General features: G+C 41.7%; 1 long non-coding RNA gene across 1 annotated transcript; it reads left to right on the forward strand.

Annotated features, from left to right (window-relative positions):
- Positions 1-4,046: 4,046 nt before the first annotated feature.
- LOC310833622 lies at positions 4,047-10,350 on the forward strand. Its single transcript, XR_014558849.1, has 3 exons — positions 4,047-4,545; positions 5,354-5,459; positions 9,850-10,350. It is a non-coding gene; the product is annotated as an uncharacterized lncRNA (long non-coding RNA).
- Positions 10,351-19,207: the final 8,857 nt, after the last annotated feature.

A 19,207-nucleotide genomic window follows, 5' to 3' on the forward strand; every position in this document is an offset into this window, starting at 1 on the left:
ACACTTCTTCAGATACCTGGCTACCTATCTGTAACTGTAAATTGGAAATACAGCAGGTCTCGCCATAGTGGGGAGGGTTGTGTGTGCTCGCTCAGTCTGCTGTCCAGCTGCTGTTGTTTGGGCAACTTGAAGGCCAGTGCCACCCCTTCTTACACTTCTTTAACTTTAAACTAGACTTGGAAAAGTCTATAATTTTAACCAGAGTATTTGATCAAACACAGGACTGCCCTCTGACAGCCCTTTATACAGAGGAGCCCAATTTAAGGTGCAGCTGGTGCTTACCTTTAAAACCCTAAACGGCTTGGGACCCAAATACCTGAGGGAGTGCCTCTTTGCATCCCAGCCTGCCCATGTTTTAAGATTTCTTGTAGAGGTTCTTCTCCAAGTATTTTCCTGACGATGCATGTACTATGGAAAATGTCTTTTCTGTGGTGGCACCCCAACTTTGAAACCATCACAAAGAGGCCTATTTGACACTGGTGCTACATTCTTTTCTTGCCTGGTTAAATCTCACCTATTTGCCCAAAACATTTTAGATGCAATTTGAAGTCAGGGGTGTTTTGGTTTCATGATTCTGTGTGTTTCATTTCATTGTTTGTTGCATTTCTTTTCAAATATTGTTTTTGCATTTATGTGGCATGAATTCTTTTCATGTTTTTGCATAACTGGTGAAGACCATTATGCTTACCTACGCCTTCCAAACAACATACGCTGTTCAGTTTTTAATTGCCTATTTTTAATCTTGCAATGTATGCTGTTTGGGTTGTATTTATATTGTTTTGACGTTATGCTTTGATGTTTGCTTTTATAATTACACAGGGAAATAGATAGATAGGTGATAGATAGATGATAGATAGATAAAAAGATAGATGATAGATAGATAGATAGATAGATAGATAGATAGATAGATAGATAGATGATAGATAGATAGTAAACTGCCCAGAGAATTTTGTTATGGGCTGAGATGCAGATGTTGACAATAAAGAAATAAAATACTGCCCTCATGAAGGGCAGGTAAGAAACGTTTTAATAAATAAATAAAAACAGATAATAGGTGCAGGACTGTTCTAAGCAAAATAGGACAACATGGCCACCTCATTTCAAGGCTAATTTCTGTCTTTCTAATTCATGGGGCAGAAAAAGTGCTGATTTATCTCAAGCCCTCTTTGTGCAAATTCAGAAAAAGAAAGCAATTGTCTGCTGTGAGTAATGCTTTTCTAGTTGGTCTGGTCAGTGGCTGTGTACTCTTCAGCATTTTTCTTCTGAATGTCCTGTAAATAAATGAGCCAAGTACCACCTCTGTATATTTTGCTCCAAACAGATTGATTGGAACTGACCATCACAACTAACTCATTCTCTATATTGTCTGTTTATTATTACTAGCATTTTGGGGGTGGTAGAAGGGAGAGTTTTTAAATCCTATTTTGAAAAGCTTTTTTGTTTTTTTCTTTACTCCATATATGCTCATTTTTAAATGCTTGTCACACGTTTTTAGCTGAACCGAGAAATTTTGGGGTGACCTTTCAATATGAAGGCTTTGCATGCAGATCTGTGTGGGACCAAAGTATGCCTAGTTTGAGTTCCTGATCCAAATTCTGAAATTTTTTTGCAGACATAATCAGCAAATGAAGATCAAAGTGCACGAGTCCCTGAGCCTGCCCACACATTGCTTATACTGCCAGCATAGGAGCCTGCATGACATATCCCCCTCATACAGGAATGGTGAATGTGTGGCATCTGGATATTGATGGACAGCTCCCCACTATCACTGGTCACACTGTCGGGGGCTGATAGAAGCTGGACTCCTGCAAGAGCTAGAAAGCCACAGCCTCCCCAACCTACTCTAATGGCGCACTCAGGAAGTCAAGTGTCTATCCGGTATGGAAGTGAAACCGGACCATAAAAAATAAGGCAGTGGTCCAACACAGAAGTATATATGTTTGTAAAATAAAATTTTAATCAACATATGGAGAAGACAGTGTGTTCTCACCTACCGTAGCCCTTCAGTATGCCTCATATCAACACAGTGTATTATAATTTTGGCATTGGAGCTTGTTGGCAATGGCATGAGTTCTACTCCACAAAAACATGCTCTTCCACCTTGGAATGCTTATAAGGGCCAAAATGTTCCTTTGTTCCCCCGTGTCAAAAGCTTACTTTGGTGGAAAGCTAGCACATCAGTGATATGGCTAAGCCTGAACCTTTGCCCTTTACGTTCTGGCTTTCCACTGGCGGAGTTTTTGATGTGGGGGTGGAGGCAATACCTACTCCTCTGTACTTGAAATGACATATTTACCCCCACACCCCTGTTTATTTTAATTAGCTCTCAGATGTGTAATCCCCTTGAACAATTGCAGCTGCACAGTTACCATTCCCCAGATCGCCCTACGAGAGTTTGGAACGAGACACACTTTCTACTGACAACATGATGCCACCTGGTGAAAACAAAACGAAAAAAGCAAATACGTTTAGAAACCCAGATATACTTCGTATCTAAACACACCAAATTGCAACAGATATGTATTGCTACTAAGGATCAACTAAGTGGTCATAGGTAACTTTGTAAGCGATTGTGTGAAATTTCACAAAACCTTCATGCACACAGGCATCCCTGTTCAGAGATCCTGCCCAAACGTCAGGGACGGAACTGTAGAACATAGTGGCATTGAATCAGGAGTCTGCAGGGTGTGGACCCTCCACACTTCCAGTGAACTCATGGAAGCACAAGTGAATTGGACTTTAATCTCCATACAATGCACAGCACACTTATTATTATTATTATTATTATTATTATTATTATTATTATTATTTATACCCCGTCCATCTGGCTGGGTTTCCCCAGCCACTCTGGGAGGCTTCCAACAGAATATTAAAATACAATAACCTATTAAACATTAAAAGCTTCCCTAAACAGGGTTGCCTTCAGATGTCTTCTAAAAGTCTGGTAGTTGTTTTTCTTTTTGACATCTGGTGGGAGGGCGTTTCACAGGGCAGGTGCCACTACCAAGAAGGCCCTCTGCCTGGTTCCCTGTAGCTTGGCTTCTAGCAGCGAGGGAACTGCCAGAAGGCCCTCGGCACTGGACCTCAGTGTCCAGGCAGAACAATGGGGGTGGAGACGCTCCTTCAGGTATACTGGACTGAGGCCAGTATACTCTAAGCTCTTATACCAGTGTTTGAGAATATAGAGCAACAGGTGACCCACAGCTATTAGTAACTCTTGGTTACTGGCGGTAGAGAAATCGAGAACAACGGTGACAGTCCCTGCTAGACCCAACTGTGTCTCTTGGTTCTTGGAGGGCAGCTTCGTCTTCCTTAGCCTTATTTGGGTGTGGTGCTCATGGGTAGAGTGAACCTGTCACCAGGTGGAGGTGTACTATGCTCTGGCCCACATTCTCCAGTTGCTCCCCACAAGTTGGAGGGCAAAGTCTGAAGTGAGAAGCCTCTTCTGCTTGTAGAAGCTCCCTGTCTGGTTTGGAACCCTGGAAGACTCCATGAGGAGCGGAGGCTCTGTGATTCAGACTTCGTTCTCCAACTCATGGAGAGCTATGGGCATATAGTAACGTGTGGAAGGGCAGTGGGTGCACGGGTGCACAGAACACGGGTACTTCTCCTTGCTGGTTTATAGCTTTGACACACAAGCAGCATGGTCAGATTGGGCTAGTCTACTCGGACAAACAGCTCTCCAGGCAGATGGGGGAAGAGCGGGAATTACCTTTCCCACAGAATTTAGGAATTTTCTTCTGCGTTATTCTGCAGCTCTCTGTAGGCCAACAAGCCACCTAGTGGGTGTGCAGTATGCTACAATTTGATTTGCAATGCTTCGAAGTGAGGGTTACATGTCTGAAATGGAGCTTTGCAGAAACAAAAGGAAACTGTCACGCTTATGTTTCCACAGTACAGTGATATTTTTACCAGCAGTTAGTCTGATACAAGTGACACTGTAAAACCCCAGGAACTTGGAGGAACCAGTCTGTCGATGCCACCACTGCCCCTTCCCCCCACCCCACCCCACCCTCAACACACCCACTCACCCTCAGCACTGCTTCTGAAAAGGAGATGTGTGTAGGGGCTAAGATGATAAATGAGGGTTGAGGCCACAGGTAGTAGAATAGAGCAGCAATGTCTTTTAAGATTTCTATTGATTTAAGAACAATTTCTATGCAAGAAAACCCCCCAAAAACCTTAATAAGATTTGCAACCAAAGACAATTAAAATATCAGCAAGTGAAAGAAATTAAAAATTGGGTAAGTATAAAACACACATTGCTGCAGGAAACAAATTGAAGCTAAAGCAGATTGCATTTATTTGTTTTTTCCAGAAATCTGTCAATAGAGGGAGCCAATAGAAGCTTTTGCTACTGGACCCAGGAATAAAGAGGCAAGGCGTAAGTGGTGGGTGGAACTAGGCCCACATTTTATTCAAAACTATTACCTACAGGGAAAATGAGAAGAGCAGAAAGCTATCTTTGACCTTAGGAGAGCCAAACCCTGCCCATTCCACGGACTGTGACAAGGCATAGCCCCAAAGCCTGGGCCCCACTGCATGGTGAGTAGGGAGACCTTCCTGCCCTATTTCCTCACAGGCCCCACAACTCTGGGTGGGCATGGCAGGCAAGCCTCAATAACCTTTTCTATCCAGGCCTCACAACCCAGAACAGTTGGCCTCCGGAAACACTCTTCACCTTCAAAGGCACCCAAGCGCGCTCGCCTGTTGCTTTATCTAACCTTGTCCTTTCCTGCCCTGCCCTGCACGCCACCCAAAAATGCAGGTTTGGGGTCACCACACAAGATCATGGACCCTAAAAAACGCTCTTCCCGGGGTGAGATCTCACCCGAAATCGGGCTAGAGCAAGGCACCCCAAATGGCCACTGTACTCTTGTGGGGTGGGGGTGGGGAGACACCATGTCCCAGTTTTCCCAGGGCAGTTGACAAGTATGGCTGGCAGAAACAGACGTCCTAAAGGGAGTTCCATAGCCTGAGTGCTGCTACCAGGAAAACTTCGCCGAGCACAGCTCTTAAAATGGTGGCACATGGTGCAGAGTCTCAGATTTTGGAGACTGCGCTCAAGAGGAAATTTCAACAGGTGTCACCTGTACTTGATGAAATTCCCCCTTCTGCAGTGCAGATGCCCTGTTCTGCTTTTCACCCAGCCAGCCACCTGTTCCTTATTTCAAAGCATGCTTCCTTGATCAAGAACACTACCTCGAAATATTAACTGTGGTGCAGCAATGATGGGAGCTTTGTCCCTCATGCAAGGCAGACATCTACTTTCCAATGCCACCAGCTTTGCAGCACATTGATTAACTCTTCCATTAAAATGAATGGGTCTTAACTCTTCTATTAAACTAAATAGGTATTCAAAGGTGCTTCATTTTGCCTGCAACGTGTCCCTGGGGATGTCAAAGGTTGAGGGCAGCGTGGAGTATACAATTGCAAGTCTGAATGCAAGCGAAAACAAGGTAATAGCAAACTATGTTCACACACTTCAGGGATGAAACTGCATAAGGCTCCACTGGAAACAACCCTACATCATCAGAGCTGATAGGTGATAATTTTCATTATACTCCACATCTCCAGCAAAGAGACAACACAAGAGCATTATCCTCTAATATCAGCAGCTAAACTATGGTAAAAGCCAAATGAGATGTAACACTAGATGTTTGTGATAAAGATTTCTGTGTTTTAGGGTTTGTTTGGTTTTTAAAAAATAAAAAATAAATAGAATAATAGCAGCCATGGGGGAGGGCAGGGGGAAATCAGGGCCATAACTTGCGAAGAAAGCCTTAACCCTTTCCTCTGCCCCACCACCAACTGTTTTCCTGATTAAAATCACATAGACACGCTCGTGACATGAAGCTGCTTATTTTCCCTACAGGGAAAAAAATGTATAGGTCTGATATCAGTGCCTGTAAGGTACACACACAGGGCAGCTTGAATGGGAAAAATCAGGAAAATTGAGCAGATAGTGCCATGGTCCTGGAACAGATTACAATTCCTGCAACCGCTATCTTTTTTTCCTTTTCTTTTTTTTTAGGGAAATACTAATCATGTACTTCCCACATCATATCTAGTTAAACCCTAAAAGAGAAAAACAAATAGTGTTAGTATCAGCTGGGTAATTACAGACAAGCTCTCAAATACCTGCTTTTCATTATCCATTAATAAGGCATCCTTTACATTCCCCTCCTCACTTCTGTATCATTCTTGAACTGTGCTGATAAATAGACAGGGCTGTGTCTCTCTGCAAAGTGGACTCATCCCTCCTATGTAGCTGGAGCTCCTCAACAAAAATCATGCAGTTTTAAAAGCAGATTGAACGGAGACAAAATGTGCGTCTCGCCTAACGCTGTATGTTTATTGTCCCAACGAACTCCTGTTCAGAAAATTGTTTGCATTCTGAACAGAAAGATATCTGCCCACCTCTGCAGCCCAGTTCACAGATACAGAGCTCAGTCTGTGATGCTGAGTTTCAGGTTTTGCAGAAGGCAACAAATGGTGATATCTAATACAAATGTATCTAAGGGAGGCTCTTTTCGGTATATACTGAATGCAATGTATATTGTATTTAAAAAATGCAAAGGAAAATGCACACATATTGCTATAGCTGAAAGGCACCTTTATTTATTTTTGAAATGTGTGGGTTGCCTTTCAGCATCACTTATACCCAGGGAATGCAGCAACATTAAAAGCAAAGAGCCAAAGCAAAAAAATTTTTAAAAAAGCATTAAAACAGCAGCTCTTTAAAAAAAAAACCCTATAAAATTGCAGCAGTTGCATAACCACCTAAATATTCAGACAGAATATCCTGGAGAAATAAACAGGTTTTCATGTGAGGCATTCCAAAAGCAAGGTGCCACAAGTGAAAAGGCATTTTCTATTTCTGGTACCTTTTTTTTACTCAGTTGTAGAATGCTGACACTTCTCGTCTCCATTTTTCTACGCCCTGCCCTCCCTGCCCTCAACTGATGGCACTGGGCAGCCATAGCCACTGACTCATCATCAAAGATGCTGCATATCCAACTGCATACCGAAAAGTATGAAGGCTATTATAAAAAACATAAACACTTCATATTCTAAAAAGTCCTATTTCTGAAAGAAGTAGTAATTGCTATCCATTTTCAAATTGGAAGTTTGCAGTTTTATTGATTTTTTCAACACTTTGTTATAGTCTCAAGGAATTCGGCCTAGTAGTCTAAAGTCTAATATACATCAAATTCTCAAGACTATGGCAGATTTTAGTGATCATAATTATGTTTTATTTTCTAAAAACAATTAACGCCCAGTGAGCAAAGCTCTAGATGAGAGCTTGTCAAACCTGTTACGTTTTATTTTTCTAAAAACACAAATTAATGCCCAGTAATCAAAACTTTAGGTGTAAACTTGTCAAAAACTGCCTCTCCTAATGATGAGGGAAAGGGCCTTTGCTCAGCCATATAACCAATAGGAACAACAGAATCTGACTTATACCAACTGAGGCCATTGGTCCATGTTATCTTAGTGTTGTCTATACCAGTGGTTTTCAACCAGTGTGCCGTGGCATCCTGGCGTGCCTTGAATGATGGCTGCAGGCAACAATGACCTCTGTCCCTCTGTCCTTCCCTCCTCTTCTGATGCCTTCTTGTGTCTCTGCCTCCCAAAGGCTTGTAAAGCTACAGTGGTACCTTGGGTTACAAACACCTCAGGTTACAAACACTTCGGCTTACAGATTCTGCTAACCTCGGGTTAAGAACTTTACCTCAGGATGAGAACAGAAATTGCACGGCGACAGTGGGAGGCCCCATTAGCTAAAGTAGTACCTCAGGTTAAGAACAGTTTCAGGTTAACAACGGACCTCCGGAACAAATTAAGTTTGTAACCAGAGGTACCACTGTACTTGTTGCGGAAGCCTTGGCTACTAACTCCACATATGAATGGTGCCTCTAGAGCTGGCCAGGGGGTGCTGGTTGCCAGGAGCTGAGGCAGCCTTGGGGAAGGAAAGCAAGCGGGTGAGGAAGCCCAGACAGCCAGTTTGCTGTTGGGAATGGACAGACAAGTCCCAGGCCCCTTGTGAGGCAGTGTGAGAAGGCACCTCTCTTTGGGGCAGGAGGGCAGCTCAAAGACCAGGGGCTGCAGCAGTGGCTGCCCAGATGACTCCCAAGGAGAGGAGGCTGAGGGAACACCCCGCAAGGGAGGGTATTCAAAAAGGGTGAGAGGCTGCCAGCTCTGCAGGCAAGGGGTGACATAACTGAGCTCCTGAGCTCCAGGGGGTTGCCACAGAAAGATATAGTTGGTCAAGGGAACTGTGGACTCAAAAAGGTTCAAAACTTCTGGCCTATACTGATTGGCAGCTGCTTTCCTTGGTTTCAAGTGTCTCCTAGCCCTTGCCCAAATGCCAGGGATTGAACCGGGGACCTTTTGCATGCAAAGCACGTGCTCTACTACTGAAAAGCTTCATTTTTGCAAGCCTCAACACACAAGATCTATGGTAGCAAGACTGGGGGCAAAAACTCTGGCAGGGCTTTGGAAAGTCAATGCCCTTAAAAGCAGATATTACTGATGAACCAGTAGTTCAGCTCTTTATAAGGTAGCTTCACCATAGACAATTTTAGAAGGGATGCATCCAAGTCTACCAATGGCTATTAGTATGCCCATGTGCAGTTTCCAACTGAATACCAACTGCTAGGGAGCAATAGCAAGGTGGACTGTTCCCTTTCTGACCCATTTCTGGGCTGCCTGGATACAGCGTGTAGACTAATTTGGGAAGAAGGTTACTCAATTCAGTGAGCCTTTGCTCTAATGTTCTCATGCTATGTTCTAAGTTGTGAGAGTCTTTCCCTCAAATATGGGTATACCCAAGGAGGACTACCTAAAACACCATCACTGCTGGAAATATTGCATGCCTGATTCTCTCGCATCCTTTCACAGAAGCCTCTTTTTAATGTAACATGGCTAGCTTGGATGCATAACCATTTGCCCCAGGACTGTAAAGCATCTATTTGTCAGCACATTTGAAGCCGGCTGTCTCTCAAATGCTGGCAGCGGCCACAGCTAATCGATATGCATATTCACCAGCAAAACTGACTAGTGCATCTGTTCTGTGAAAAAACATACATTCCGCCTGTAGTACAATCAGTGTAATTAAAAATTAACATGCATTAATTGTTAGAGCTGATGTAAACAGCTGATGTTCCACTTAGGCTTGTCTTCTGTACATATCATTAGGCAAAGCCAAATATTGTTTAAGGCCACTCTTACAAAAAAGAAAAGAGATAGAAAACTAATTTCAACTAAACCAATTTGCAAGGGAGTGCAAGGTACAATGAAACAGCCGAGGTAATTATTAGGCTAAAGGACTAACAGAAAGAAAAATTACTCAGAACACGTTTGTTTGAATCTCATTCTAGTAAATGTATTTAGGCACAGTATGAAATATAATTTGATCTACATGTGCGCAATGAACATTATGCTTCAAGGAATGGGATATGCAGAATGGCACAGCTGAACCAAAATTAGAACTTGTCATTTGAGATACAGGGAAGCAAATAACTTAGAAAATGCATCATTCCTAACGTTGGTGGTAGACAATACTCTCAAGAGAAATCAAGGTAGGATGTGCAATTCTAAAGGGTTTGTTAATGCCCCAGGTGTGTCTGCACAGCTCCCATCGATGCCGACAGGAGAGATATCTCCAGCTGAGCTAGCAGGAAAATATGCTGCTTAAAAGTTTGCTTCTTGTCATATTTTTTTTTAAAAAAAAACCATATATAATTGTTATTTAAATGTCATTGCAAAAATTATGTTTCTCCTTTGTGTAAAACTGCAAAACAACAACAGCACTCTAGCAAGTCTACCTTGTCCTGCATATTTCAGAATTCATGCCTCAGATCTGTGTGGCAAAGTTATAGATTGCCTGGGGGATGTCAGCTGCTTCTACCCGCAGGCTCTCCTCTGCTCGGAGATGCAATGCTACGGTAGGTGCCCACACTGTCAGTCTCACACCACTTTCTTGGTTTAAGTGAAAACTGGAGCTTAAGGATTCTGCCAGGTAAATGGAGAGCACTGTAAAAGTGTCTTCTGTGCAAGTGAAGCCACCCCTCCCGTGATGATGGTGTCTTTGCAAAGCATTTGTGCCTGGAGGAGCAGGGGACAGGGGACAATAAATCGTACGCCGTGACATTTATTACTTATAGTGAAACTAAGAAGAACATTCCAACTTCTGCAAAGAGGGTACACTAAGCAACAGCCGTTGCATTTCTGAGGGACAAGAAGCACAAATAAGCAGATAGTGGTTACAAGTTAATGTGTATGTTCTTTATCAGTCTTGCTTTGTAAGTCTAACCTGATTTTTATAAATGAAGTGGTGATTTTGATACGATAGCTGCATCAGTAGCAAAAAAACACACTTGGTAATTTAATTTTAAATGGTAGGTAACCTTCTGTAAATAAACGAGACAACTTTTTATTTGGTTGTTTAAAATATATTTAATTGCATTTCTTTGCACCTGCAGCATTTATACATGCCACCCAATAACTACTTTTTTTGAGAGGCTCCAACATAAATTTGTGAACACATACAAAAATTAAGGACTTGAAGGGAAATTGCAAATGGGCTAGAAATAGGCCTCTCTCTCCCCCCCCTCCCCAATCCAGTACACCAATTTTGAATGGGTCCAATTAAAATGGATTGATTGGGAAGGCCTTTGCTAGAGTTTTGGAATTAATCTAATTTTAAATCTGATCCATGAAGACCTGATGAAACCTCTAGAATCTGTCATGCTCCCAAATGTTTATATTACTGTATTACTAGTATAGCGTACTGTCTATAGTGTGAGACTTACGCCTGGCGCGAGAGAGGTTCAAATTGGCATTCAGCCACAATGTTTAGTGGGCAGCCTTGGGAAAGTCACTCCCTATCCACTAGCCTTTACAAGGTTTTACAGGGCTTTTATGAAGACAGAAGGATAGAACCACCCCAAAAAGAGGCACGAGAACATGAGAGAGCATGGCACCCAAAATGGTCACCATGATCTGACACAAAAAATGGGATGTCCCGTATTTTTCTGGCCACTTGGGAGGTTATGCATTTAACAGAGGGCCACAAAAATCAATGCTGACAGTTCATTCCTTTGGCATTCCAAAATCTAGACACTAGCTTTACAGGAATGCATTCACCCTTCCCCCAGTTCTGTGTCACAACACCGCAGCAATCATAAAACCACAAAGATGTCTCAAGATGACTGGTGTACTTATGGTCTTCACAGGTTTGTTTTTAATTAGACCGTTCATATCTGTCTAACTTTTCTTTAAATAAAAAGCAGCAGCAGAACCCCGATGGAAATGTTTCTATATGGCTCCCTACTCATTTTGAAATCACAGTAAATGCTCATGAGCACTGCTGCTGAGCTGTTTCATATCAATATCAATCTAGTAATGCAGCAAATGAGTTCTGATTTGTGCTATTTAATGTCCTAATGGCTTGACTAGTTAGGTAGATAATTACACTGTATGATTTATCCAACCCATTTATAAATATTTATAATAATGGATAGATTAACCTTTGGGATTTCTTTCTTGAAACCCTATTGGTTGCGTCAGGATCACTTGGCCAAAAGTAGAGTGAGTAGCTGCCTGCAAATGAGCAACAGTGCAGATACCGGGAAGGCTTTTCAGCACAACATCCTTCCTGTAGCATCCTGAAAGTTTACGCAAAGATGGCGTCACAGCACTTTACCTTTGGTGCGATTCAACAACCTCAATCTACTCTCTCTTCCCCCTGAAAGCCCCAAACACATTTTCAAAAAGGATGTGTAGCCACCATGTCCAGTTGTATGTGTGTTAATGTTTTTCACTCAGTCATTAATACTCCAAACAGCAGCATTCTATATATACAAAGCAACTAATGTAGGACAATTTACTATTACTTAGCAAATGTTACATCAAATTGTAAGACCACCTTGCAATTTGAATTATTAGAAATACTTGAAGGTCCATGACATTGCTGTTGTTGTTGTTGTTGTTGTTTGTACCCCAAACAGAATTAAAAGCACAATAAAACATTACACATTAAAGGCTTCCCTATACAGGGCTGCCTTCAGATGTCTTCTAAAGGTTATATAGTTACTCACCTCCTTGACATCTGATAGGAGGACGTTCCACAGGGAGGGTGCCACTACCGAGAAGGCCCTCTTATTTCATTGGTGGATAGTCATGGGATAAGGCTGAACAATTACTGCTGGAAACTACCAATTTCTAAAGAGATGGGCAGGATCTATAGAAATGCCAAAGACACCAGCCTTGAAGGTCCATGCTAAAAAAGTATTGTCCATATTTATTTTTATGTTACCTTATCAGAAGCCACCCACCCCATGACCAGTGCTTGGAATGAACTAGTTCAGTTGAACAAAGTTCAACTGAACTAGTTCAAAATATTCTGAAGTATACCAAAAAGTAGTTCCCATAATTGTCAAATTTACTAAAGATGAACTACATTCAGATTGGGAGCAGTACTTTGAATAATTTCTAGTTCATATTCATTTACATCCCACCCCACCCCACCCCCGGCACTGGCAACAAAAGGTCCAGACTCTCAGCTTTCATTTTTCAAAACAGCAACACAATCGGACATCAGTAAAGAAAGCAAAATGTTGAGGCAATGTTCTAAGGCTAATTGGGCAGATATAGAGGTAGTGCTGCTGCTAAGGACGCTTAGTCACTTAATGACTGTTGCTAAGTGATCCAAAGGAAGGAATGTGAGGCATTTCCAGTACATTCTCTGTTGAAGAGATTCGCCCTCTTCCAACAGGAGCAGCTTGAAGTGAGAAGTACAGGTGTGGCTTTACTGGACCTTGATTACTGCTCAGACACAGTGGTGGACTGGAACAAGGGCCAACAAGTCAAAACTCAATCTTGACACCATTGTGGGTTGCACCATTCCTGGGTCTGGGAATTAGGCAGGGTACCTGTTCTGGACCTCCTCTGAAGGAGCAGGAATGTAATATGGGGGGGGTGATTTTGGGTGCATAACCATTGGTGAAGGCACAAATGACCTTAACAGCTAAGAGCACCTTTTACCAGCTTCAGCTAATGCCATTTCTGGGCAGGGATAATGCCATTTCTGGGCAGGGATAGCCTAACCATTGTGGCCCAGGCAATGGTAACTTAAGCTTGGATTATTGCAATGCACTGGTTTCCAATTTGCTTCTGAGCCAAATTTCAGATGCTTCTGTTGGCACATAATGCCCTACAGTGGAGGACCTACACCACTCAGGAATACCTGCTCCCATATGTATATACCTGCCTGTTGGTATACCCATCTGTAGAAGGTTTTACTATCCTGCAGAGCTCAGACTGTAGGGGGAACTGAAGGAGATTACTGAGAGTTGTCCTGTCCTGTATAATACAGGATTGTCACATATTTCAATGTAAAAAACTATATTCCGTATTTTGTCCGGTATTTCAGGTCCCACCCACACCTCTCTTTCTCTGCGCCAGGTTAGGAATCCTCTCAAAATGCATGTGTTTGAAAAGATGTATGAAAAGCCATGTATTTAAGTTCTGGTTAGCCAAGCACACAGATAGACTTACAAAATCATGTGTATGTGTGTGACAAATTCCAGAGGGGCTATCCTGTTAGGCTGAAATAGATTGTAATGGGTTAATTTGAAGTTGCTTCAGCACCAGATTGGGGGGCGGGGGAGGAATTGCCCCCCAACTCCCCTGCCCCACCCTGTCCTGTCCTGTATTTTGGCAGAACAATGGTGGCAACCCTAATTACTCTGGTTTACTGACTAATTTTTTAGAATTATTTAATTATACAGTGTCTTCAGCTTAACAAGAAGGTCAAGGTGGATACAGTCTCCAACCACTTTATACAGAAGGCCACACACTTGGAAATGTTCCACCGCTGTGCTGTTCTTTCTCCTCAATACTTTCCACCCCCAAGAGTCATATTGCAACTGGCAATTCCAACTGCATTTACCTGCATGTGATGATTCAGCTGAAATTTTGGCAGCACTCAGTGATTAGTCTTTCTTGAAGGAATAATGAATCCCGTCAGACTCAGAAGGGTGGTTAAAACAACACCATGTCCACCCCATATATACATCTTACTCAGATACATACTCTCACACAAGGCCTAAACTTACAGTACAGTGGTACCTCAGGTTAAGTACTTAATTCATTCCGGAGGTCCGTTCTTAACCTGAAACTGTTCTTAACCTGAAGCACCACTGTAGCTAATGGGGCCTCCTGCTGCTGCTGCACCGCCAGAGCATGTTTTCTGTTCTCATCTTGAAGCAAAGTTCTTAACCCAACGTACTATTTCTGGGTTGGCAGAGTCTGTAACCTGAAGCGTATGTAACCTGAAGCGTATGTAACCTGAGGTACTACTGTACTAGGTTACAGAGAATGCAAGGGTGCAAAAAAGACGCAAATTATGAATGCATTTATCATTTATTCTCTTTTTTTTAATAATAATTTTTTATTCATTTTCCAAACATTTTTATACAATCAACTCATATTAACTCACATTCATCAATTTTTGACTTCCCTCAGTTTCTCTGCAAATCTTTCGTTAAAATTTCTATTGTTAACGCATTTCTGAACTTATTATTGCCTTTAACCATTCCTCTTCCTTTCTCCTACTTTCTTTTTTACAATATTTCTTAATTTTTCACAGAGACTCTTCAAAACCAACAAGCGTTGTCTGTGCATCACATATGCTTTTCAGATAATCTGTAAATTTCCCCCATTCCTCGATAAACTTTTGGTCTTTCTGATATCGAATCTTCCCAGTCAATTTATCCAGTTCCACATATTCAGTCAGTTTCATTCTCCATTCTTCCACAGTTGGAATTTCTTCCTGCTTCCATCTTTGCGCCAGAAGTATTCTTGCAGCTGTTACAGCGTATTGGAAAAGTTTACAATCTTTTCTATTAATTTCATTAAATTCACTAGGATTATTACTAATCCTAGTAAGAAGGCTTCTGGTTTTCTAACAAATGTATATCTCAAAATCTTTTTCAATTCCGTATATATCATTTCCCAGAAGCCTTTCACCTTTTTGCATTCCCACCACATATGATAGAAAGTTCCTTCTTTTTCTTTACATTTCCAACACTTGTTACATGTTTTATACATTTTAGCTAATTTAACTGGTGTTATGTACCATCTATATACCATTTTCATTACATTTTCCTTCAACGCGGTACACGCCGTAAATTTTAACCTTTCATTCCATAATTTCGTCCAATCATCATATTGTATATTATAACCAAAGTCTCTAGCCCAATGTATCATTACTGATTTCACCTCTTCATCTTTTGTATGCCATTCCAACAACATTCTATACATTTTAGACAAATTTTTATACTCATTATTCAATACCTCTATTTGAAATTTTAATTATTTTCCTTCATGCATTTATCATTTATTCTCAATGGATAAAAAGGAGCACGTGAAGACTAAGTGAGATTTGTGGTCTTTTAAAATAAATAAATCTTGGGGAGCAAAAAGCATGCAATGTGGCTATATTTTCTGATAAACCATTTAATAAAATATGCCATTCCCAGTACAAATAATTACTTTTGACTTTCCCTCATCTTACTGCCTTGTACACTACCAGCAGGTCTTTCAGTGATGTGAGAATATTCTGATGTATAATCAGACAGTTCATAAAATCCTAATGGAAATTAAGATTTTGCTATTTGGAGTGGTAAAAATTCCATTTTCAAACACAACACACACCTTGAAACCAAGGCTGACATTTTGGTTTGCTCTGAGTTTTAGGAGAATAGCAAATTACACAGAAAATCTACCAATTCCCTGTCAAGTGAACTATTTTTTTTTTATTAAAAAAACCTATTAGTTCACAGTTCGTCTAAAACAGAACCCTGAATAATAATTTTTGTTACATCACGAGAAACATTTTCAAATAGCTGTAATATCTGTTGATTTAAGAGTGTGTGTGTTATCAGTCTGCTTGGAGAATAACCCTCCCTTTTTATTTCAAATAACCCTTACGTCAAGTAAAGAGACAACAATAGAGTTCTAAGCCTCATATTGTGAACCACACACTTATGGCAGATGGAGTGAAAACTCTATCAGGTCAGTAGGAATATTATCATTGTTTTTACTGAAGACTAGATGTCAACCAGGGAGTCACGGAAGATATGACTAGCATAGATCAGATTGTGCAATGGTGTAAATCAAGATAACTCTTCCCAAGTCAATGGAATCGCCAGAGCTAGAAATAAGAATTTCTTCTGGTGTCATTGCCATTCACATACTCTGAATATACTTAACTGCATTAATGTTAGCTGTAGAACTGAAACCAATCTGTTTTCATGTATAGAATGTCAGCCTGCAATCTTGAAAGCTGCAAAATCCTGATTCTAATTCTATAAGGCCGCTTCCTTATTTAATAATAATACTTAACATTTGTTTAGTGTTTTCAAGTATTCAAAGCACTAATTGTAATCCCTACGACAATCCTGTAAAGTTTAATAAATTCATACACTAAGGCTTCAGTCCTATAGTCCCCTGGAAGGACATTTCAGAATCTGCGGGATTTATTCACCTGCTTCTCTGAGGGCAAGGTGATCTGACCTGCTAGGTCTCCTCCATGAGGCTGCAAAAAGGCAGCCAATGGCACTTCAACATCAAACAGGGGGGAAAGGTGAGGATCCTGTGGGTTTCAGGAGTACGCTGGGAGAGATTGTGCATTCGTAGACCTTCTGCCCTCCTGAAAGACACACAAAATGCGGGCACAAACCAAGCATGGGGCTGCCTTAGTTTATCTTCCTGCATTGATTCCAATGAAAGGAACCTCAAAATCAAAGAAATGCAGAGCAGAAAGAGACGACCCAATTTCTCTCTCACACACATTCCTGCTATCCTCATAGCACGGACACCCCCCGATTTGGATTGCTCCATAAATGTCATTTATATAGGTAATTAGGGATGCAATCCTAACTGCATTTAAATGAGATGTGTAAAATGACACTTGAGTTCCCGTGGGGTGACTACTGCAGTAACAAAGGTAACATGTAGGATCGATAACCAGATCGTCTTTCCATTTCACACTGAGGGCTAGGAACTTGGGTTTCCCCCCATTATGAACAGCAGGTAGGGGGTGGGGGTCCAGTTCTCATTGGGACTGTGGCAGGGCAAAAAGGTAAAAGCACACAAAGGTCCCTGTCTGCTTTGTACTTACATGCAGATATACCACCAGCTAAAAACTTTTAAACAGATGCAACCATTGAGCCACATGTTCCATATTCTGGAAGGTGTATGTGAATTGATGCTTTTGAATTATGGTGTTGGAGGAGACTCTTGAGAGTCCCATGGACTGCAAGAAGACCAGACCTATCCATTCTTAAGGAAATCAGCCCTGAGTGCTCACTGGAAGGACAGATCGTGAAGTTGAGGCTCCAATACTTTGGCAATCTCATAAGAAGAGAAGACTCCCTGGAAAAGACCCTGATGTTGGGAAAGATGGAGGGCACAAGGAGAAGGGGACGACAGAGGACAAGATGGTTGGACAGTGTTCTCGAAGCTACCAGCATGAGTTTGACCAAACTGCAGGAGGCAGTAGAAGATAGAAGTGCCTGGCATGCTCTGGTCCATGGGGTCACGAAGAGTCAGACACGACTAATTGACTAAACAACAACAAATGTGGGCGAAGTATGTGAGAAATGTCACATCTAGTTTGGCCCTTGGGTGCCCCACATTGCTGCACATTGCTGGAGTGGCTGATGCAACCACTGAGCGATCCCACATGTTTCATTTTCTGGAAGGTGTATGTGAAAGCTGAATAGATATGTGGGTGGTAATTTATGACACATCTGCTTCCAGAGAAGAAAATGTGTGGTTCTGTCTAATGTTAGGTATAATCAGGGCTTTTTTTCCGGCCAGAACTCATTGGAACTCAGATCCAGCACCTCTCAGATGGGCGCCATCGCCATTGTAATGTTCATGAGATGTTCACTGAGACCTTCATGGTGAGTTCTGGGACCTCTTTTTCTAGAAAAATAGCATTGGGCATAATATAAACAGCCAGTACCAAGAAAGCATGTGTTCTATCAATAATTGGAAGATCATAAGCTACTGCCTACATCACAATAAAGAAACCTGCCCCAATATCCCAGGAAACAGTAACTGCTTGCAGAAAATGTTTCCACCCAAAAATCCTAGCTGGTTGGTTTTGAATTCCTGACAAGCAGCAAAATCATGACAGGCCAAACTAGCCTGACTGTGGACTTGTAGACAGCACAGAAGGCACTCTTCATTGTCAAGGGACGTTCAGTGTAGCTCCTTACACTGGGATGCAAGAACAGGTGCATAAATTAATGCACATCCCGACGTTCACAGTATTGATGCACAACCACTTCACGACATTCCTACCAGCAGTCCGATCATTTGAACATAAATGCTAAGCTTTTGGAGATGAGGCTTATATGTAAGGCAGCAGTCAAACATCTCTCCCTGGTATGATAGATGGCAGACATGATCAATGGGTCTGCCTCCTAGTATAATAGTAAACAAGATTGTTAATCCAGGGATTGGAAGGTATTTCTGCAGGAAGAAAAGCATTGGGATTTCCCTTGCTGCACCAGGTTTCCTAATACCTCACTACCAAAGTAAAGCATTTTGCTCTATTTCTGCCAGCAAGCCGTCTCATCCGTTCCCCTGTATTAGGGCACTCAGCTACTCTGCCTTCAGTGAGCTGTGTCACTGCTAGGCATTTTGCTGAATTTGGGGGCTTTGAAAGGTGCTAATGCTACCACTTACAAGGATAGCATCCCAATTAGGAACAAAGTCAGTCATTGCGCTGTGCACTCCCACTCACCAAAAAAGGGAATTTCCCCCCAAAAGGTAGCATTCTAATTTCTTTTATGAAAATCGCCAGGTTGGCTTGGTAAAAGAAAATGAAAAGTTGCTCATTTCAAGCTTTACATCACACCCTTTAATCTTACACATTTGTTGATTTCGCTTTTTATCTGTGAACATTTCTATACTGCCTTGCAGCTGCAAAAAGGAGCCCCCAAGGCTTAGAACAATAAAACAGCAAAATAAAAAAGACTTGAAAAGTATCATTGGCGTTCGTTTTCTAAATCCTCTATAGCATTGCTTGTATTCTTATACCAAGGTTCCTCCTTTATTCAAGTGAGACAAAGAAGATGCTGCTAGAGAAAAATGATGTTTAAATGCGCTTTTTGTTTTGCCTCCC

Source organism: Podarcis gaigeae (assembly GCF_964106915.1).
Source record: "Podarcis gaigeae genome assembly, chromosome: 1".
NCBI classification, from domain to species: Eukaryota; Metazoa; Chordata; class Lepidosauria; order Squamata; family Lacertidae; genus Podarcis; species Podarcis gaigeae.